The following is a 23,331-nucleotide window of genomic DNA, read 5'->3' as shown; positions in this document are numbered from 1 at the left end:
CCTAGGCCTCAAAATGGCCACCAGCCACATGGCCAGGCCCAACAACATCACAAAGGCCACCCCCAAAAAACACACTTCCCCAACTCAATCCAATGCCATCCATGCCCTAAATGATGTCTAAATTCAACAGATCACACAGACAACACTTGATTAATAAAGCTGTGGCTACCTGCTCTGATCCTAGTGGATGAAAAAGCAGGCCTGTTGGCAGACAAGGCCAGGCAAGCTTGCAGGCCTAGGCCTCAAAATGGCCACCAGCCACATGGCCAGGCCCAACAACATCACAAAGGCCACCCCAAAAAACACACTTCCCCAACTCAATCCAATGCCATCCATGCCCTAAATGATGTCTAAATTCAACAGATCACACAGAAAACACTTGATTAATAAAGCTGTGGCTACCTGCTCTGATCCTAGTGGATGAAAAAGCAGGCCTGTTGGCAGACAAGGCCAGGCAAGCTTGCAGGCCTAGGCCTCAAAATGGCCACCAGCCACATGGCCAGGCCCAACAACATCACAAAGGCCACCCCCAAAAAACACACTTCCCCAACTCAATCCAATGCCATCCATGCCCTAAATGATGTCTAAATTCAACAGATCACACAGAAAACACTTGATTAATAAAGCTGTGGCTACCTGCTCTTATCCTAGTGGATGAAAAAGCAGGCCTGTTGGCAGACAAGGCCAGGCAAGCTTGCAGGCCTAGGCCTCAAAATGGCCACCAGCCACATGGCCAGGCCCAACAACATCACAAAGGCCACCCCAAAAAACACACTTCCCCAACTCAATCCAATGCCATCCATGCCCTAAATGATGTCTAAATTCAACAGATCACACAGAAAACACTTGATTAATAAAGCTGTGGCTACCTGCTCTGATCCTAGTGGATGAAAAAGCAGGCCTGTTGGCAGACAAGGCCAGGCAAGCTTGCAGGCCTAGGCTTCAAAATGGCCACCAGCCACATGGCCAGGCCCAACAACATCACAAAGGCCACCCCAAAAAACACACTTCCCCAACTCAATCCATAGCCATCCATGCCCTAAATGTGCTTGAAAATGAAATACATTCAAAAAAACAACAAAAGGAACAGTTGCTTCATCATGCACACACACACCCATGAGGCCATGCCCATGGCTAGCTCGGGCCTACTACTACTACCCACAAAATTAAAAAAAAAAAAAAAAGGAATGATGATAATTAATTATCAAAAATAAATTGTAGTTACAACAACTGCAATGCCCACAATCAAACAAACACAACAACCACTTACTTGTAAAATATCCTATTCCAAAAATCCTCAAATCCAATTGCAATGATGCAGCAGACAAAAAGAGTGATCTTTCCAGCTCCAAATCCAAAGGCAGAATGAGCAGGAGATGGACAAAGCACTGGGAGGAGCCTGCTGGACAGGAACAGGAAGTTGGAGATTCTGTGTCACTTCCTCCCTCTCTCCGCCTTTTAAAAAAATTACTCCTTGCACAAAAAAGGAAAGCCAAATGTCAATGTAAGGAGTTGTTTTCATCCAAAACCAGCATTTGCAGATGGTTTCATGCTGCTAGAGCCGATATTCCTCTCCAAAATGAAAATTTTACGTTGTTGAGTTCTCGAGCTTCACATTACTTCCGCCGGCGTGTCGAAAACGACATGATCGCGTTCTCTTCTTTGTCCCTGTCGCGTTGGATATGACGTGTTCGGGGTCTCTTTCTCCTGTTCGCGTTCGATTAGACGTGCCCGCGTCCTCATCCTCTGGCTCGCGATGTAGAATGACATGTTCGAGATCTCAATCTTCTCATACTCGCGCGGTGCATGATCGCGAGAAGAAAGACGTGATCGCGCGACAAATGACGTGATCGCGAGACAAATGACGTTAATGCGGCCGCGAACTGTCGCGAGACAGCGCAAAATTGCTACCAAAATCCAACATCTCGTGTAGTATGCGACCGGGTCAGGAAAACTTGTCGGCGAACGCGGGGTTTCAGGTAAGGCGATCGCACGAACGCAAGAATGTATTTTTTTACAGCGCGAGCAAGAAACAAATTATCGCTAAGCTGCGGTATGCGGAAATTTTGACATTTTCGCGTTTTCCGCGGAACGCGAAAATGCCAAAATATCGCAATTTCCGCGAATGGAACGGAATTTTGGCCCAGGCCTAGTTATGGGGTGGGAAGTAACTAAATTAAATTTTTATGTTAAATATTTGTTGTTAATAAATAATTCCTAAATAGAAAAATATTTGTCTGAAAATGATTTTTGTATTTTATTTATAATAATATTAGTAGTTATTTGTGATATGTATTTAACATTGTAATATCTTTTTTTATGTTTAATATATATGTAGGTTTTTTGTACATATTTATATTTTTCTTTATTTACTTTGATTTTTTAAATAATTTTATTTTGTTTAGGATATTTTGTTTGTTTTTAATGTTGCATGGACTAGTGGGAATAGTAAATTTCCCCCATCCACGATACAACACTTTCCCTACTGTTGTACTGATTGGAGTGGGAATAGTAAATTTTACCCCTCCGCAAGCCAACACTTTCCCTACTGTTGAAGATGAAGCGCATACACCACACTCCAGAGCCAGGAATTGTTGCATATTACTTACTGCACACAGCAGGCCTCCAGTGTTTTTTATACTTTGCAGTGCAGTTTTATGCTCTGTGAAGTTTACATTTGGGTCTTGATGTGTTTTCTTCTGGAAGCTGTGGTATAGTCAGTATCAAGGTTTAAAGAAGACTGCCACTCAATTGAAATATCATCAGTTTTGAAGTTTTAGCACTATTTCAGCCATGCCGTATAATCTGCGCAAAATAAGATTTTTGCATTCCAACATAACAATGCCTAATTTCATTCTGTCTGTACCCTTCCATCTTACTATTGCCTTACTCTGAAGTACTATTACACGTGAGTGGACGGCGACATGTGCGTGCATTAGGAAGTATGAACATGTGGAGGAAAACATGAGGTTGAGATCATGCCTGGCTTCCTTAGAGAATCAATAATATGGGCCAGATTCCAATCTCGTTCGGAAAGCATTGCGACCGAATCGGTTCCGGAATGCTTTCCGGATGACTCGGATCAGGGGAGTCCGACTCAGCGAGTATGATGCATCCGTATTCATCCGGATACGATTTGGTCGGGCTCCCATTGACTTCAATTGGAGCCTGTGTTCCAAACGCGAACAGAGGCTCCCATTGAAAAAAGGGGTAGTTGGGGAAAAACGTGCACCCTGTGGTGGGCATCGCATGGTGCCTGCCATACTGTGCATGGGTACCCCCAAAGGCCCAATTAGGAGGGCCCCAGGTGAAAGAGGGGGCTGCTACAGGTCCCCAAAGACCGATTCCGGCAGCCCATTCGTTCCGGTCAAACCGGAAAGGAAAGGTTGCCTGAATCGTTCATCGTACTCGCTGGTTCGGAAAACCAAGTCCATAGAGCTGCACAAATTGGATCCAAAAGGCTCGTCCTGTCCAGATGCCTTCTGGAAACGATTCGGTCAGCGCTTACTGTTTCCAGGCATCGTACTTGGTCTTTCGGAACTGGGAATGAGTTGGTCAGATACAAGGGCTCTGGATCGGATTCGCCAAACCAAAATCTGATTCAGAGCCCATCCGACTGACATCGGAATCGAGCCCTATGAGTTACACATACACAAACCAATGGTTGCAAAGGCACAGCAATGGTTAAAGCATATATTCAGTCACTTGCCAAAGTGCTTGGAAAAGAAAAACTCCAGAGCTGGAACATAAGTCTGAAATGGAGTGACAGACTTTCACATGTTCTCATAACGTGGTGTGGTTGTTCTCATTAGATGTCTTTCTAAATGTAAGACAACACTGTAAACACTACATTTGTGTTTAGGTGGGTTTTAGAACTGCAACAATTAAATGGTTTTGAACTTTAAATCCAAATGCTTACCACTGTTGTAATCTTTGTTGGCCTCAGGAATAGCTGGTAACTAGGAGATAGATTAAGGAGAGCATAGCTCGATAACAAGTGTGTCCGTAGCCCCGCAAGGGTATTTCAGTCATGTCAGTTAAAACCTACCATTTTAAACAAACATAACCACTGAAATTCACCAGTTATAGTTATCTCAAGTAAATATAACTTGTGCTCTAAAGTAACTATAACTTGCGCCCTCGCCATGCACTACTAATTACTTCACGTATTACATCACTCATGGTGTTCTATGACATCATTGATAACATGACTACAACATCTGGTATGACAATATTGATGACAAGACAGGGCATGGCGGGGGTGTGAGTTATAGTTACTTTTAGGCACATGTTATAGTCTGGCCTTAGGAGGTAACTGGCATTGGTTCTGGGGAGAAATCTGATTACAATTGCCAAGCGTTTATTTAATTTGAATCTATGCTGTAATTTATCTGGATGAGACGAGTGCGCTTTTTGTCTCTTTCACTTTTCGTCCATGTCCTGACCACAGTCAGCACCAGACACCCTGCCAGTGTTAGTTCAGAGCTAAGCCCTCTTATCTCTTACTCTTCAGCAGAATAACACCATCTAAATTCCCGTATTAAACAATGCACTAATCCTATCCTCACATATTGTTCTGGCCAGGTCTGCTGTTGTGCCTGCAGACTTCCCCTGTACCCTATGAATCTAGAATCTATAATAGGAACCAGTTGGCCACCCTTAGCAAACTTAAAGCTGCACGCACTAATAAACATTGGTTCACTTCCAAAACATGCTCTATATATTTATAATCTACTCAAGGAAGAACAATTAGATGTTCTCCTCGTGACCTAGACTTGGCTAATCGAGGACTTCTGCCCTACATTTGGCACTTCACAAACACATTCCATGCCTACACTTAGACCGTGAGGGCAAAAGGGTGGTGAGGTGGCCATTGCCTTTAAGAAATCACAAAAATGCATCATCTTTAACATTGACAATCTAGTGAGTGCAGAAGCTTAGGGGTTTGTTATCTCACCCTCTGCGAAGTGATCCTTTGCGGGAGTTCTGTTATACCACCCCCCCGGTACGCAGGAGAGTTCTTTGACTCAATTTCTCAAGCTTTAAGGCAGAAAGCTTTTAATGATAGGAACTTCACAGTCTTAGGGGACTTCAATCTCCAGCTGGATAACTCCACTGACAGCCTGGCATCAAAAGTGTGTGACTCATTTTCTGATATTGATCTCTTTACAATGATAATAGGCCCCACACATAAGGCAGGCCATAGTTTTGACGCCATTTTTTCTAATACTAAGCTGGCAACTGCCATGCCAAGGAAAGTTTTGTGATCAGACCATTTCCTTCTTCCATTCTCATTGTCTTCGTCTGCCCCAAAAATGCCTAGGGAGAGTGGGGCAAACCCAGACGATTCGTACCTGGAACAAAGTGGGCATGCGCTTAATGAAGGATACCCTTGACCCCACCAAGCCTAGTCTCACGGGAAACATTACAGTAGACGGAGGCAAGGTGGACATCTGGCTTACTGAAGCTGCCACCACAGCCGCTCCACTAGCCAGTACAGAAACTACTGGATGCCTACAGTCTGCTCGTTGTTTCACAAGTGAACTAGCAGAAGAAAGAATGGAATGTAAAATGTTAGAACGGCTATAAAGAAAACAATATGACACCTTTAATAAAAGCTGATATAAAGTGGCCCTGAGTGCAGACAATGCTAACCTGAAATTGGCACAATGTACTTTCTACTCAAACACAATTGAAGAAGCTAATTATAATGCCAAGGAAATCCTTCAAATTGTATCAGACTTTACTAATCTCAAAGGCTCTGCACCACCTTTGGAAATATTGTTTGAGGATAAAATCCTCCAAATCCTGGACAACCTGGCATTAACGTCAAACAATACTTCCATCAACAACGAGGTTCTACCAAATGCTGCAGTTTACCACCCTACAACCAATGAATTACGATGCTTTTTCTCTAAATGCAAATACGTCTCCCCAATGGGCTCTCCCTCTCTCCCCAAAAATCATGAGACTGGTAAGAAACAGCTTAGCCCGTATTTACCAGGAACGTTTTGCAACTTCCCTGAAACCCATTTGTTTAATACCAACCGATGCCCTCTCTCCTTTTTGAACCATTTCTGCCCCAGTGCTGGGACACTTTAGTAGTAGCTAAATGCTTTATAAAATACCTCATTCATTCATTCATTCAATTATAGCTACTATAGTACACCTGGGGCTCTCAACATATTTCCAAATGTTGGGGGCAGCAGGGGCAGACTGCTAAGGCCCCTGCAACCTCTGTCAGCTCCAGAGCCAGTGCACATCCTGAATGCAGCAGAAGCCGGCAAATAGTTTGTTTTTAAATGTGGGTGCATCTGTGCCCAACCCAGGCATGCACAACAAATCCATATGTTGGGTGCCATGGGATGGGGTCAAGCCCCACAGCCATTGCTGGCTCCTCAGCCAGTACCCAAACCAGGTGCTAGGGAGAGCTGGCAATTTTTATTAAAAAAATTATATATATCTTTTTATTAACAAAAGCTCAAGAGACCACATCATACAGCGACAATGTAATGAGTACTTTAAGTGCCCAGTACAGAGAATCATAATCAATACTTTCTCGGGTTAAGCAAGCCCCCATTACCCTTCTTCATAGTACTATTCTGCCCCCCACAGCCATCTATACCTTCTCCAAGGCATCTACACATTTTCCCATTTCTTAGCAAACCCCCTACTCTTATATACTGTTTCGTCTGCCCTGTGGCACCACTCAAGATCACGTTTCCATTCCTCCACCTGTGGGGGTGCCGACGCCCCCCAATTCCTGGTGATGTTACGCTTTGCCGCCCCCGCTGACAGTGCCAGCCATATACCCACATACCTGGACCAATCTGCCTCCCCCTGATCATTAGGAGAAGCAATTTTGGATCAAGGGGGGCAGGCACTCCCTCCACCTTCGACATAACTTCCGGGACCTTCCGCCAGAATATGGAAATCTCGGGACACTCCCACAAGATGTGTATGAAGCTACCCTCCTCCCTGCACCCCTAGATGCACAGTGCCGACAGCGCACAACCCCAGGAAAATAGGTTGGGTGCGAGGATAGTAGGTGCGATGCAGGATCTTGAGCTGTACAAGCCTAAATCTAACGCACATAGCCACTTCTCTAGGACTCTGGGGCGCCTCCTGCCAGTCCTCGTCATCCAGAGCCCCCATATCCCCAGCCCAAGCTTCCCTAAGGAAGACCAAGGGATCTGGGAGGTTGTTAATCAGTTTACGGTAGATCGTAGAGGTTGGTTTCCCCTGTATGGGGTCCAGCAGTAGCCGAGCCTCCAAAGGGGAATATTCCGAAATGGAGACCCCTTGCTGGATGTGAGTGTGCAGGGCATGTTGTGCTCTTTCTGTGGCATCCCCATTACACATGTTGCCCAAGTATTCAATGCCTATTAGGCGCCAGCCCTTGATTACCGTCAACGCGCAGCCACCTCTCTGAGGGGATCTCCCGCCCAAAGCAGGGTTCTGTCCATCAGTCTCCCGCAGTAGGTGCTCGGATGGCCATCTAGAACACCCACAACACGGCTACTTGGTAGGGGCCGCAGAGGGAGCTGAAAGGCCCCCATGGCCCATGCCAGCTCCTCAGCAAGCATCATTCATGGGTGCTGGCAGGAGCTGGCTTCTTTCCTCTGCGTCTACCCGGGTGAGAGCATCTTATATCTCTGCTCCAACCCGGACATAAGCAAAGTTGTGCTCCCTGCCTGGGACAGTGCGGACAGAGAGTTAAGTTTCCATCCCCTGCCTGCACTCTCCAGGGCAGAGAATACAGCATGTCCCAGGGCATGTGGCCTCCGGGATAGTGCACCACTCATTGGGCTCCAGGGTATATGGTCTTCAAAATTGCATGGGGATGGGTGTCGGATGCCCCTCCCTAAAATGTAAAACCCAGCTCCGTGGGATTGGGTCCCCAAGCCTTTAAGAGGCTGAGAGAGGTGGGCCGCATGCCTCCTCCCCAAGAAAAAGAATCATCAGCCCTGGGTGCTCTAAGAGGCTCAGAAAGTGGGGATGCACACCCTTCCCGCTTATATTAAAATTGGCCCTGAACAATGTGGTTCCCTGGCATCCATAAGGCTCAAGGAGAGGGGCCACCCACGTCCCCCCTATCAATAAATTGCAGCAACCCTCCAGGCCCTGCCAACCCAGGGGGACTTTTTAAAGGGTGGACGGTCCCATTTAAAAAACATTTTTGGCCCAGCGGTGTTCTCTATCTGATCCCCCCACCCGCCCCAACCTCTCCCACCACCATGTCTAGGGAGGTAGGACATCTCTACCCTGTCCCCCTATTTTTCTTTTACATTTTGTCAGAACAAGGGACGATAGTTCTGTCAGTTCCGCAGATCCTCCACCACAGGAAATATACACATATAGTGCACAATATAGTATAAAAGAGGGGAGAAAGGAAGGAAGGAAGGAAGGAAGGAAAGAAAGAAAGAAAGAGAGAGAGAAAGAAAGAAAGAAAGAAAGAAAGAAAGAAAGAAAGAAAGAAAGAAAGGAAGAAAGAAAGAAGGAAAGAAAGAAAGAAAGAAAGTAAGAAAGAAAGAAAGAAAGAAAGAAAGAAAGAAAGAAAGAAAGAAAGAAAGAAAGAAAGAAAGAAAGAAAGAAAGAAAGAAAGAAAGAAAGAGAGAAAGAAAGAAAGAATGAAAGAATGAAAGAATGAATACTGGTTGAAGTAGCCACAGAAGAGGTTTTCTCACTTCCCTGGCTAAACCTTTGGGGTGAACAGACAGGCTCTGCACCAGGAGAGAAGGTTTCACCACCTTGGATTTGGGCAAAGAAGGGCATTGTGGGATTTTTTGCAGAGGGGCCAACAGGAACTGCTGCAAAGGTGAGTTGGATTACCCATGGGAACCTTTTTTGTATTGATTAAGGAGGGAACATGAGTCACCACAATCACAGGCTAATGCCAGGCATAAATGTATCTCACCTGGGCACACTCTTCAGAAGACTACTGAATATGTGAAAGACAGAAGAAAAGCTGCTCCTGCTGTTAAGGCATGTGAGAAGACCTGAAAGGCTGGCGCTGCACCTACTTGTACCCGGTAAAAGAATTGGAATCCAAGGGTCAGTTGGCTGACCTCCTTTCAAGCTACAGGCACACAACAAGCTTCAAGAAGCCCCTTTTCCCGAAGAGCCCATCCAAACAGTTCAAAATGGATATTCCCTGCTGATGACTTCTGCTGAAGTGAGTCTTGACCCCCCGGTACTGTTCCTGAGGTCCTAAGACCCTATGCTGTTGCAAAGTGTAATCCTCCTAACATCCTGAAAACTTGGGACTTAGAAATCTTTTGGCACCAAAGAATTCCAGACATCCAGGACTAAGTCAAAGATTCAAGTTTCTTCTGCTCAGAGATTTTCGCTGCAACAAATCTGTTTCCTTGGGACTGTATAGAGAGGGTATCTAGCCTTGTGGAGCCCTGTTTGGCTACAGCTTGCATGTTTGACACTCTGAAGGAATCAGAGTGTCAAAAAGTAAGAACAAATAAATCCCCACTCGGGCAAAGGCTCCAAAAGTATCTGTCTGGCAAGGGACCTTCTTGGGTGTGTATTTTGAATTTCTCCACTCTGAGCTTTCCCCCAAAAGTCTGCAGTTTCCCCAGGACCTTGTCCGATGGCTATCCAGCTTTATGGAGCCCTTCTTGGACATGACTTGCTGGTTTGCCTCGCTAAGGAATTTTGACTTGCATTTCAGAGACTAAGTCAAAGGGGAAAACTTCCAACTAGATCAAACCTGGTTTCTGTATCGGACTTGCACTCCATCATGGGCAGTCTTAAACCGCAACTAGACGCTGTCCAAGTGCAACAAGATGACTGGAGCTGGTGCTTAATGCTTTGATGCTATACAAATTTAAAATATTAAAAAGTCATACCTCTGGTTCCTTTTATTGAGTTGTTGTCATTTAGGTGTCATTTTGTTCACTAAATTATAGTCTTTTTTTATAAATTGCAGTGAGATTTTTATTGTGTTGTGTGTTCGACTTTGTAACTGTTTTGCTGCATCTAAACACTTTATAAATGTTGTTAAGTTATGCTTGCCTGCTCTGTGCCATAGCTACCAGAGGTGGGAGCTCAATTTTAAATTACTGAAACCTTATCTGAACTTAGCAAAAAAAAAGTGGGGACTTATTAGTTAGTTAGTTAAAAAGTACTTGGTAGAGCGCACTGTGACCAAGCGGCTTCCTGGCGCTAGAGTAGAGGACTGAGGAGCATAGAAGTCTGCCGATAAGAGAATCAGTAGGAGTACGCTTGGGAAAACAGGAAGGTCTTAAGGGCCTTGCGGAAGTGTAAGTAGTCTGGAGTAGATCTAATGGACAGTGGAAGACTGTTCCAAAAGCAGGGGGCTAATACAGAGAATCTAGTCCCGCCGGTCTTAGATCTGCGGAAGCGAGGGACAGTGAGAAGAGCCTGACAGGAGGAGCGGAGGGCACGACTGGGAGTGTAGGAGTTAATGAGAGAGTTAATGAAAGCCGGAGCAGTGCGGGCACGGGCCATGAAAGCCAGACATCCCAGCTTGAAAAGGGATCTCTGGCAAATGGGGAGCCAGTGAAGGGACTTCAGGACAGGGGTGATGTTGTGGGACTTGGGAAGGTGATAAATAAGTCGGGCGGCCTGATTCTGAATAGACTGAAGACGGCGTAGTTTGTAGGCCGGAATGCCCGCATAGAGTCTATTCCCGTAATCGAAACGGGAGAGAATCATTGCCAAAATAATAAGTTTGGGAGCATCGGGGGGAAAAAAACGGGACACTTTCCGAATAATCCGGAGGGAAAGAAAATAAGAGGAAACAACTGAGCTAATCTGGGCATGCATGGAGAGGTCCCGACTGACTTTAATGCCCAGGGTCTTTGCAGAGGCCGCCAATACTGGCGAGGGGCCGAAGGTGGGAGGCCAAAAGGCGGCAGACCAAGGGGAAATGGTGGGGCCAGTCAGGACTAACTCCGTCTTGTCCAGATTAAGTTTAAGTTGGTTGGTGTTCATCCACTCGGAGATGAAAACTAGGGTAGAGTGGAATTTAGGCAGGGAGTCCAAGGGAGAGGAAAGATCAAAGACCAACTGGAGGTCATCCGCATAATTATATACGGAGACCCCCATGTGAAGAAGAGAAAGAATAAGGGGATAAATGTAAAGATTAAAAAGAAGAGGGGATAGGGAGGAACCTTGGGGGACCCCGCATGAAACCAAGCGGGTGGGGGCAGAGAAGCCAGAGAGATGGACCGCCTGAGTCCGTTCTTTAAGAAAGGAGGCGAGCCAAGAGAGGACAGTGCCCCGAACGCCCGCTGCGCTGACACGGCCAAGAAGGATGGAGTGATCGACCGTGTCAAACGCAGCGGACAAGTCAAGGAGCACCAAGGCTTGGGGAAGGTTGGAACCGGCTTTACTCTTTAGCTCATCTAGGACGGACAGGACCACTGACTCAGTAGAGTGGGCCAGGCGGAATCCCGCTTGGTGGGAGGCCAAATGATGGTTGTCCTCAATGAAAGTGGAGAGACAAGAAGTGATGTGACTCTCCAAGATCTTCCCTAGGTATGGAAGAAGCGAAATGGGTTGAAAGTTAGACGGAAGGGAGGGTTCTAACCCAGGTTTCTTTAAAATGGGGAAAACTATGGCCGATTTGAAAAATTTCGGGACTAGGCCTGAAGAAATAGAGGCATTGAGGAGGGAGAGGGGCGGGTCAAGGCAGTGAATGAAGAGCTCTCTCAGAATGCGAGCTGGAACGCAGTCAGCTGGAGAGCCTGACTTCACTTTCTGGAGTAGAGCAAGAAAGGAATCCAAAGAGATAGGGGAGAACTGGTCAAGAAAGGAAGAGGGCGGAGAAAAGACAGGGGAAGAGATGGCGAAGAAGCTGAAGGGATGTTAGATTTGATCTTCGCAATCTTCTCTATAAAGAAGTCATTCAGGGATGAACAGAGAGCTTGGGACGGGATGAGATTAGGGTTGGCCCTGTCAGAAGCAACTAAATTGCGAACTATAGAGAAAATCTCTTTGGGCTTATTGGCGGATGATGTGATTTTATCAGAAAATTAGATGGTTTTGGCTGAAAGAATAGCCTTCTTGTAGTTAGCTAAGAGAGACTTGTATGTAGCTCGCAAGAGAGAACAGTAGTTAGGCCTCCAGAGGCGTTCGGAACGCCTAAGGTCCAATTTAAGAGTTTTCAGCTTGTCCGTAAACCACTTTTGGGCATCATGGGGGCGACAGGCCTTGACTTTTCTGAGAGGGGCAACCAGGTCACAAGAAGAGGACAGCCAATGATTCACGGCGTCAACTTGAAGATCAAGGGGGAGGTTAGAGAGATCAGGAGGAGAGGAGGTGAGGGAAGCACGGAGAGAATTAAAATCCACCCGGTTCCAATTACGAGCAGAAATATTCTTGGGTAGGAGGAGTTTCTCTGGTACGCCGAGCTCAATGGAGAAGGAGATCAGAGAATGATCGGACCATGTGCATGGGAGAATGGTAGGAGAAAGAATAGTGCGGCTGGCTGACCATATTTGATCTAAAATATGACCATGAACGTGGGTAGGGGAGTGAACATGAGGAAGGAAGTTAAGGCACTGAAGAGTGGCCGAGAAATCCTTAGAGAACTGCTCTTCTCTGGGGAGGGAGTCGGCTGAGAACCAAGTCTCTGTAAGGAACAGAAAATCAGGGGCTTCAGTGTCCAGTAGATTGAAAGGCTCAAGCTGATGCCTGCCTGCTGATCGAGTGTTTAGAAGGTAGGCAGTAGCCACAGTGGGTGGAGGAGGGGGAAGTGGGGCAGGGGGAGAAGGAGCGTATAGCAAGGGGGCAAGAGAAGCAGAACCAGGCGAAGGGGGCGAAGGGGCAGAGATGCCCAGAGCGGCTATACGCTGAAGCAGGGGAGGGGCGATGGACTGGATCGAATTAAAGGACAGCAGTTGAGCTGGGGTGTAGACAGGAGCAGGACAGGGTGCGTGGCCCCTGGTCCCGGCCGGTCGCGGACAGACGCAGACGGGCTTGCCTTAGGTGCGCCTTCGGCCGGCTGACGGCGCGCCTGCTTCGCTCGTCCGCCGCGCGGTCGGGAAATGTACATTATATATCGAAAAGGGAGCCGGGGCGTGGCCTGACGGAAGTGGGCGTGGCCTGTAGGATCAGGGAAATGGCGTCAAGAATGTAGCCCGCGGCAGCGAGAATATCGGCTGCACGGGGATGCCCAGAGCGAGGTGAACAAGAGTGAGTGCCCGGGGGGGTGGAGTTAAAAGTAAAACACAGTATCACAACAAGTTTTTAAAAATAATTGCAAGCGTTCTCCCGGCTGCGCCTCAGGAGATAGAATGTCCACTGACTCGCGCTAGTAGTCAGCGTGCTTTAAATACCATCAGCGGGGGGTGTGGCCTGGCGACAGTGGGCGTGGCCTGTGGGATCAGGGAAATGGCATCAAGAATGTAGCCCACGGCAGCGAGAATATCGGCTGCGCGGGGATGCCCAGAGCGAGGTGAACAAGAGTGAGTGCCCAGGGGGGGAGTTAAAAGTAAAACACAGTATCACAACAAGTTTTTAAAAATAATTGCAAGCGTTCTCCCGGCTGCGCCTCAGGAGATAGAATGTCCACTAACTAAGAAACCACTTTCTTATATTTGTGAACAACTTCTGTAACCTGATGCAAGAAAATTCCATGTGCATCTCAAAGTCAATATTATCAGAATAAACGTGTTCATTAGTCCACTGTGAGTGGCATCTGATTTACCTTTCTTGAACACCTGGTAGGGTACTCATCATAACTAGTACAAGGTAAAATAAGGAGTATAATTGTCTTCACTAATCAGACACAGTTTCATCTATTGCCTGTACCGTGCATGCATAACCTGCACTGCTACTGCTTGTGCTGGGCTTCTGTCATAGTGAAACCTAAGTAAATCATCTCAGTAAGCAACATTTTATTTATGGTTGGCCCTGCAAGTGCTTGCTTACTACTATGCATGCAAAAATTGAGCACAACCCTCCCAATCCCCTGAAGCATACAAAAAGCAATACCCAAAAACAGAGACATCGTTGTGGGCAGAAAGTACGGAGCATCCCTACCTGGGGACCTGTGTTGGGGAGACCAGCTGCTGCTGGACAGACCACTGAGGCGGACGCTCTCCCTCCCGCTGCCGCTGCTGGTGGCGCTTGCAGCGCTCGACAAACAGAGTGCAGAACTACGCTTCCCAGGATTCCCGGCAGCGTTACCGCCCCCACCCACTACCACTTCCGCGCCTGGAGGTGCTAAATATGAACGGCTCCCTTGGTGGAGCGGGAGACATCGTTGTGGGCAGAAAGTACGGAGCATCCCCACCTGGGGACATGTGTTGGGGAGACCAGCTGCTGCTTGACAGACCACTGAGGCGGACGCTCTCCCTCCCGCTGCCGCTGCTGGTGGCGCTTGCAGCGCTCGACAAACGAAGTGCAGAACTACGCTTCCCAGGATTCCCGACAGCGTTACCGCCCCCACCCACTACCACTTCCGCACCTGGAGGCGCTAAATACGAACGGCTCCCTCGGTGGAGCGGGAGACATCATTGTGGGCAGAAAGTACGGAGCATGCCTACCTGGGGACCTGTGTTGGGGAGACCAGCTGCTGCTGGACAGACCACTGATGCAGACGCTCTCCCTCCCGCTGCTGCTGCTGGTGGCGCTTGCAGCGCTCGACAAACGGAGTGCAGAACTACGCTTCCCAGGATTCCCGGCAGCGTTACCGCCCCCACCCACTACCACTTCCGCGCCTGGAGGCGCTAAATACGAACGACTCCCTCCGCGTCGCGGGACGCGCGCGGGCGGCGCCGGGCTAAGCCCGGGCAAAGGGCGGGCCATCTGTGGCCGTCAGGGGCCAGAGGAGGCCGGGCTGGGCCATCTCCCTTTCGCCCATTCGCCACATCAAATGCCTATAACTATGCAGGATCAGGACTAAGGTACTGTGTTATTACTTTTGGAGGCTTCAACATCTAACAGTTCACTGCAGCTCTTTCTGTTGCCATTTATATTTTGCCCAGAGTGTGGTCCACGATGGGCAAAAGGAAACTGTTGGACGCTAATGGGGGCGTTGTTAGTAATACTGGTGGGGCGGCTAAAAGGAGGAAGGCTAGGAAGATTTGTAAGAAATCCACTCCTACCGCCGCCCTGGATCGTATAGAGTCACTGGTCGATGACTGCACAACTCTCCTTGTCTCAGACCCAAATGTCACGCCCCCATCCCCCCTGTCCTCAAGCAAAATTCGATCTGCTTCTGTCATCATCCCCCAAATGTTTAGTAAAAAGTCCACCCCCAACCAACTGTCTGAAAGGGATTTTTGGCAGAGTAACACAGATAATTCCATGCTAAATATAGAGGATCAAGGCCTTCCTGTTGCTGCCGTCAACTTAGCACCTCTCGACTCAATTGCTTTTGTTTGTAACAATCGATTTGAGGTATTGGCCGATAATGATGATAATATTGACATTATTGATGTTTCTGCAACACCCGATTTATGTATTGATCCAGGCATTAGAAATCGGGTTGAGCCAGAAGGAGTCGGGACGCACCAAGATCAGTTAGGAGGGGCAGCACTAGATGCAGGGCAAATAACGGAAACCATCAAGGCAAGAAATCAGTGATTTAAAGAAATTGGTATTGGAGTTGCTGTTAATTGTTCAAAAGCCGACCACGCAACTATCACATTCTCCACCTGATATTTCTTGTCCCCAAATTCCTTTTATTCCAACTCAACCACACAATGGTACCTGTACTGCCATCCCGATCCCATTGCCAACCCTACCTTTACAAGATAGGATACAGCCAAACTCAATGACTAGAGCTGGGAATATCCCTGATAACACCATTAAAAAGTCCCGTGTAACTCCAAACTCTTATACCATCATTAGGCAGCCTAACTCTTTCCATAGAACCCCTGTCCTCCCTTCACTTCTTCCATCTCAGAAAGCCCAAACTCTTTCGACTACCACCAAGCCCACAGTTTATATGGTTGGTGTCCCTAAGGTCGTTGGGTATGAGGACGAAGAATCCCTAAAAAACAAGGTTACTCACTGGATCCGCTATGTTAGAGGTTGCCGATCTCATATTAGAGATGACCTAATAAGGGTCCAAAGACAAAGAACGAACGGCAACCCTACGGATACCATTGAGCTTACCCTAGCTAATAATTTTTTAGCTGATGGTCTTTTAGCTCTTGAATATAGATCATCTTCCCCGGATTCATCTTCTATCCAATTCAGACGTTTTCCCTTTACCATCCCTGACCCACCTAGGACGAGGGGTGGGCTATCCAACCTACAGTATGAGAATGAATCTACTTTGGAACTCATTGACTGACTAACACCTGCTGCAAACTTACCTTCTAATCCCTGCATATTGTCCTGTGTTGCCTCTAATACTGTTAGTGAATCGTCTCCTCCAACAGCCAACACCCATACTCCTAGCGAGAAAAAGGGGCAAGGTGGGATTGATCCTGTAGCTTCCAATTTACTTATTATGGGCTCTGATATTCCATTGCCTCATGTTCTAAAAACTGATGTCAAAATTATCTCATGGAATATTGCCGGTTTGAAAGCTAAGCTTACATTGCCGGACTGGAACAACCTTATTGCAACCCATGATATTTGTATTTTTCAAGAGACCTGGAGCTTGACACCATTATATAAATCTGGCTATACTTGTTATTGTGTTCCAGCAGTATCCAATGGCCGAGGGCGTCCCTCAGGAGGCCTCATGATATGGGTAAATATTGCTCTTGCCTGTAGAGTTTGCCACATACAAAGCGCTTCACCAGATGTGATGCGCCTAACAACTTTAACGTATATATTAGAGGCACTAAAGGCGGAACTAAGTCATCGATTGTTTCTACCTTGGAAGAGGAGCTTTTCTCCTGTCCCTCAAACTCATTTATTCTGGTGGCCGGAGATATGAATTGCACCTATGAGCCACTTGCCTCTGAAGATATACTAGAGGTTGAAGAGGAAGATGCCAGGTGGGGCATACCTCCTCTGGTGGTTCCTCCAGTTAAGAAGTGGACGCAGGTGGCAATTCAATTGAACGCTCTAACATTGGAATTTGGGTTGAGAGCCGCTAATGGTCGGCTCCCCTCTGATCCCCATGGTGCATCCACCTTCAACAGAATTTCCAGCCCATCTCGTATCGATTATATTTTGATCGATCGCAGACTATGGCGATACGCAGTGGATTTGGTCATAGCCCCTACCACCGACAGTGACCATAATGCCCTGTGTTTGATACTGAAGAGACCATGGTCTTCAGTTCTACCAAGTTCTGACCCTTGCCCTATTATGACTACCAAAGAAGTAACCCCCTCGAACTGTAAAAGATACCTCAAATGGCCGACAATCTCTTCAGATGAGCAAAAACTTATATCAATAAAAGAGATTTTGCTGACAAAAACTGCCGAACTTAAGAGAGCTTTTGAGGAATCTGATGGGAGTTTAAGGGCTGGGACCATCCACACAGCCACAGCTGATTTGATAGGGTCAATCTTCATGATATCCTCTCTCACTGGTAAACCCAATAGGCGCAAAGCGCCTGGTTCTTGGTATAATTCTGAATGCAGGATTAGAAAGAAAAAGCTTGTAACCGCTGTCAAAAACAGGGATTGTTGCCAAGTTCAAACTGCCAGATCAGACTATAGAAAAGCTGTGGCTAAAGCCAAGTGTGCCTGGGAGGAAACCCACTGGTTGGCCCTGAAAGCTGCTAGCTTAGCCAGAGATGGGACTGCATTCTGGAATCTCTGCAGATACTCAAAAGATTCCGACCCTGACATAATTTTAAATCATATTACAAACCAGGAATGGTTTGCCCATTTTTCAAACCTTTATTCTGGTGAGGACACTCAAAGCTCTAGGGTTTCTTCTTATACCGCTTTGGTAGACCCTACTCCCGAGAGTTATGATCCTTTTATGGAGGAGGAAGTCATGACTGCTATTAACAAAATAGTTCCAGCCAAGGTCAGGCCCCGACGGCCTTCCCGGTGACCTGTTCCGTTCTGACTCCAAACATTGGGCAGCATATTTTACCATCCTGCTCAATGCATTTCTCAAGGGATCGCCCATCTCCGAGTCATGGAAAGGAGCAGAGGTAATCCCAATATTTAAAAAGGGTTCTAGAGAGGACCCTGCCAACTACCGACCAATAAGTCTTATTGACGTTAGCCAGAAGGTGGTTGGCAGGGTCCTGTTGGAGCGTATCCTATTGTGGGCCAATGAGAACAACATCTTGTCCCACTACCAAGCTGGGTTTAGACCAAACACGGGCACGATCGACCAGGTCTTTAGGCTGCTATTGTTATATTGGAAGGTGGTCTTGATCGGCAGGGGCAGTCTTCATTTGGCCTTTATAGATCTGAAGACTGCCTTTGACCTGGTCCCTCGCGATCGCCTTTGGTTAGTCTTGCAGGATATGGGTGTCCCTCCCCCCGTCCTCGACCTTCTGTTCCGTCTCCATGAGGGCAACTATGCACAGGTGAGGTGGGGAACCCAGGCCCAGAAAACAGAAAAGATCTCAGTTAACAGAGGAGTCCGCCAGGGCTGTGTACTGGCACCCACCCTCTTTTCCTTATTTGTGAATGGAGTGGTGAAGTTTTTGCAAGATATTCCAGCTGATGCCCCTGCCCTGGCGGGCGAAAGAGTCCCCACCCTCCTCTTCGCAGATGATACCCTTTTAATTTCTAAAACACCAGCAGGACTACAAAAGCTTTTGGATAGATTCCACTTGTTCTGCACATTGAGAGGTTTGACCATTAACACACTAAAGACCAAGCTTCTTTCTTTTAAATCGCGTAGATCATCAAGCGTCGCCATCACGTTTGATGGAGCCCCTTTGGAATACGTAAAATTATTTGATTATCTCGTAATTAGAATTTCCAACAGCTTAAGCTGGAGACCCCACATTCATAAGATGCTGCTAAACCACAAAAGAGCCACGGGGGCCATTGCTAAAGAACATCGCTCCTCACAGAGCAAGCCAATCGCTCCCGCGTTAGTGATCTATCAGGCCAAAGCAGTTGGTTCGGCGCTGTATGGAGCCGAACTTTGGGGATATGATAACCTTGACGAAATTTCTAGGTCCGAGGAACAAATTTTTGAGAGAATTGGTTTCTCTTCCAAGGGGAACTCCACTCAAACCACTCTTTAGCGACCTGGGCAGGCGCTCGATTAGGGACATGGCGAGGCTACGCCCTTTGCTATTCTGGGCTCGCCTTTGGCGCACTCCGGAGCTAGCTAAATACACCGAGGGCCTAAAAGAAATAATGAACTCTCTGGGCTCACACAGAGTAAGCTGGCTCTGTAACATCAATAAGTCTCTTAATCTGCTAGGTTTTAAAGAAGCCTGGGAGTACGGGGCACCCCTGAGTAAGGTAGACCTCAAAAGAGCCTACTGGGCATGGATTGATTGTCAGGACCTTAGTAATTCCAACACGGGCAGGCTAACCGAAGCTTTTTATATTCATAAACAAGTCGTTAGCTTCGAGCCCTACCTTAATTTTGTGCAGAAACCAAGGGATAGGTCATTGTACCTTCAATTTAGATTAGAGACACTTCCAACTCGAGAGTTTACTAGCAAATGGAAGCCTCCTCACCAGACCCCGGACACTTGCCTGAATTGCGTGGGGAAGGTTGAAAGCACGGCACACATTTTGTTTGAATGCCCAGCGTACAAAAATCCAAGAAGTAAATGGCTAGGCCCTGCTTGCCGCTTGTTGGGCACATCAAACTACCATGTGGCACTACGAATATTACGATCAGATACCAGCCTAGTGCTGGTTTGTGCCGTGGCTAAATTTCGGGGGTGTTCATGGATCATCAGCAGTAAACTCTTTTGTCCCACCACATGATCCTGTTTAATGTTTTTTAATCCTGATTTTATTATATGAGAAATGATTTTGATTATATTTTAATTCTTAACTATTGCAAGTCTCTAACATTGTAACCTTTTTAGGTAGCCGTAAAGTAATTAGATGGATAGTCCATCTCCAGTCACTGACATCTGTTTTAAATGTCGCTTTTTCGATAAATTGTATCTTTTATGTCTGTATGTTAATGCTTTTATGATACAATTTTTATCGAAATAAAGCTTTTTGACTTGACTTGATACCCAAAAACAACATGCTTACTCCGCAGCAGCTCATGATCATTTGCACCTCTTAGTTGCCATACTTTTATATTTCTGTTACATTTCGGTTTCATCATCTTGCCAACCTTAACCTGAAGGAATGAATGAAGGACTAAAACTGCTTTAAACGGGAAATCTGTACTGGGCATGCGTCAACTACATCTACGTAGGATGACGAGCTATCAGTTGGAGGGAAATTCTTGCGCATGAGCAGAAGGCACTTAAATGGAGTCTTGAAGACTCGCGTGCATGGCATCTGCTTAAGCTGAAACGAAAACAAGCTATTCCACTAGCACTAATGCTGGAAAAGTATTAATAAGCAAAAGGGAATAGAGGAGAGGTGGGTGGTATATAGTGCGACCACTTTATTTGTGAAATAAATATTTGTCTTTCTGACTTTATCACTAGTGCGCATTTGGGCCGCTCATGTATAACTGAATAAAGCTGAGTAATAAGAAGACTGCGCATGTCCACTGAAAGTTAACCCGGAATGATGACTTGGATGTTGAACGGAAGCCAAGGACACAAGTGATTTACTCTGGGAATGGATGGTGAAAAGTTCAACGATGTGGACTTGCCGCGCTGGGATTGGACGAGCCGCGCTGGGATTGGTTGAAACAGCGGGCGTGAGACAGAAGCAGATTGTAAAGGAGGGGTCAGTATTAAGGAGTAGATAGTGATGTAGCAGAAAGACCGCGCTGGCATTGGTCAGACTGCGAGTGTGAGCCTGAACCTGAGCCTAATTGGTTGATAGATAGAAGCCACGCTAGGATTGGTGAAAAACGAATTGTATGTTGAGTCCTGATTTGACTGTGGGTGTGAGTCGTGCTGACATAGGACACGACGTAGGTAATAGAGCTAGAAGATGTATGGAAGACTCTTTCGTATATCGTCCGTCTGTAATGTTTGGAAGATGAAAAAAAATGAAATTAATGAAGAAACTTAAAAATGTCATTTAGGAAAGACAAGTCTGTGTTGACTAGAGAGGGAATTCCTATTCCACCACTAAAAATGCCTGCTTCATTTATGATGATGGAAAAAGGATATCACACGTGTGTATGGTTGGACAATTGGGTGGAATATACAAAAGGTGAAGGTGTTTTGGCTTTTCCGGATCATAGTACTTTTAATTTAAAGATACTTCAGAATTTGAGATATAGAATGAATATGTTAGAACCAAATCCTAGAATAACTCAGTATGAAGCTTTGGAAGAATGGGAGATTGAGGCATTTGATAGTGGAAAATTCAGAAGTGGTCGGAGATTTTGATGAATTTTGCCTAGACATCCGTATGAGTCAAGTAGAGATCAAATGAAGCATTGGAGAAGATCTGTAGTATCAGAGGGTTTATATCCAGTGTTAATGGCTCAAGAACAAGTGTAAGGAGAAAACAAAACACATGAATGTGACAGGATATGGTGAATCAGATGACGAATTGTTGGAGGAAATTCTAACAAAAAATCCTCCACCGTATCAAGAAGGACCCAGTAGAGTCACTCTTAGTGCACTGGTAATTGGAACACCCTTAATTCCCCAAATTTTACATGATACATCATTTCATAGGGTGCTTCAAGATAATGAGAGAGCCTAAAACGGAAAAAATAGTACAGAAAATAATTCAATTGAATTTAAAAAATGAAGCTTTGACAGTACCAGTGACTATAGGTCCTAATATTCCATTATATGGAGTTAAAATAAGTTGCCCGAAACCTCAAGCTGTAACAATTCCTTTGAGTAATCCCAGAAAAGAGGTAGTAATATCTGATGATCAGGCTAGCGAGTGTGATTCAGTCATTTCATTAATGAACCTCCCAATAAGGAAACTTTTAACTGAAACTCCGAAAAGGGTCACACCCGGAAATTTGAAAGAAAGAGGGTCTAAGGTACTTTTTGGAACTAAAAGCTTAATAGCGGTCACTCCAGAAGATTTGGAAAGATGGGCAGAGAGAATAGAAAAATGAAGCTCAACACCAAAGATCTTAGATATTTACAGTTTGAAAGTGGAGTTCGAAGAGATGATAGTTGGAAAGGTGGGAATAGAAAGGTTGAACCTTTACAATGAAGAGGACTTATTGTTTATATGTAGGAGTATAACCCGAAATGCAAAATTGTTTCATGAGAGATTGACAGAGGTTGCTTCAGATATTGTCGTGGATATAGGGAGATTAAAATTATTATAGAAACCATATAGAGTGGAGTTTACTGATAAGGATTTGGAGAATATGCATATGTCTGGTAAAAGACTACAGATAAAAGAGTTAATGAACATTTTGCAGAAGTGGGGAGACATTAACAAGTGGAGGACTAGGTGGACAAGAAAGAAAGAGGAAGCACAAGCAAAGGAAGCATCATCTGCATTCTTACTAAAAGAATCAGAAAAAGCAAAGAGAGTGTGTCCCATGAGAGAGGTTCCTGGTGGTGGATATGTTCATGTTCCGTGGAGCAGACATGATGTTTTGTCATTTACAAACAATTTCCCTAGGTTAAGAGAGAAACCTGTTGCATGGTACAAACAGGTTGAAAGATTTGTGAAAGTTTCGAAGGTTCTGTTGAAGGATCTGGATGGTCTGTTTGATATTGTGGTACCTGCTGACTTATGGACAGAGTGTAAGATCACAGTTGATTGGCCAAGTGAGGAGTATGCTAGGGACTTGAAAACAGGAGCACCCTCAGAGGAGGTGATGAAGAAATATCACCAAGTAATTACTTTCTGAAAGGGAAAATCCCTCCTAAAGAAACGGATTGGGTAAAGATAGATAGAACAACTCAAGAGCCAAATGAGTCTGTACATGCATATTATGAGCGTTTAATACAAGTGTTTAAGCAGTATAGTGGTTTCGAGAACATTGGTGAAAAGTATATGGGACATTTTGTGTATCGGTTTGTGTATGGTCTGAAACCAGAGATTAGTCAGATGATTCAGCAGCACATGTTGTGCTGGCAGAGTGAGACGATCGACGAGATCTTGAAATATGCCAAGTATTGTGGAGATGACATTGAGGCAAGGCGAAGAATGCTAAAAGAGAAAAGGATAAGGGCACAAGTGAAATTGGCAGAACAGCAGGAAAATAAATTAAATTACAAGAGGCAGATAAAAGACTGAGTTACTCTGAAGGTATAATGCTAAAGTACTTGGTCTCAAGTTATGTGATATCCGGACTCTTGGTGGGTTTGTTGTTTCAAAAGGCCTTGTAGGTGATGCAGCTGGTATTGCCAGGGTGCTGTCTAGAAGGCTATTG

This window comes from Triturus cristatus, chromosome 7 (assembly GCF_964204655.1).
Source record: "Triturus cristatus chromosome 7, aTriCri1.1, whole genome shotgun sequence".
Classification (NCBI taxonomy): domain Eukaryota; kingdom Metazoa; phylum Chordata; class Amphibia; order Caudata; family Salamandridae; genus Triturus; species Triturus cristatus.
The sequence above is the reverse complement of the archived record's forward strand: the minus strand, read 5'-3'. Positions refer to the sequence as shown.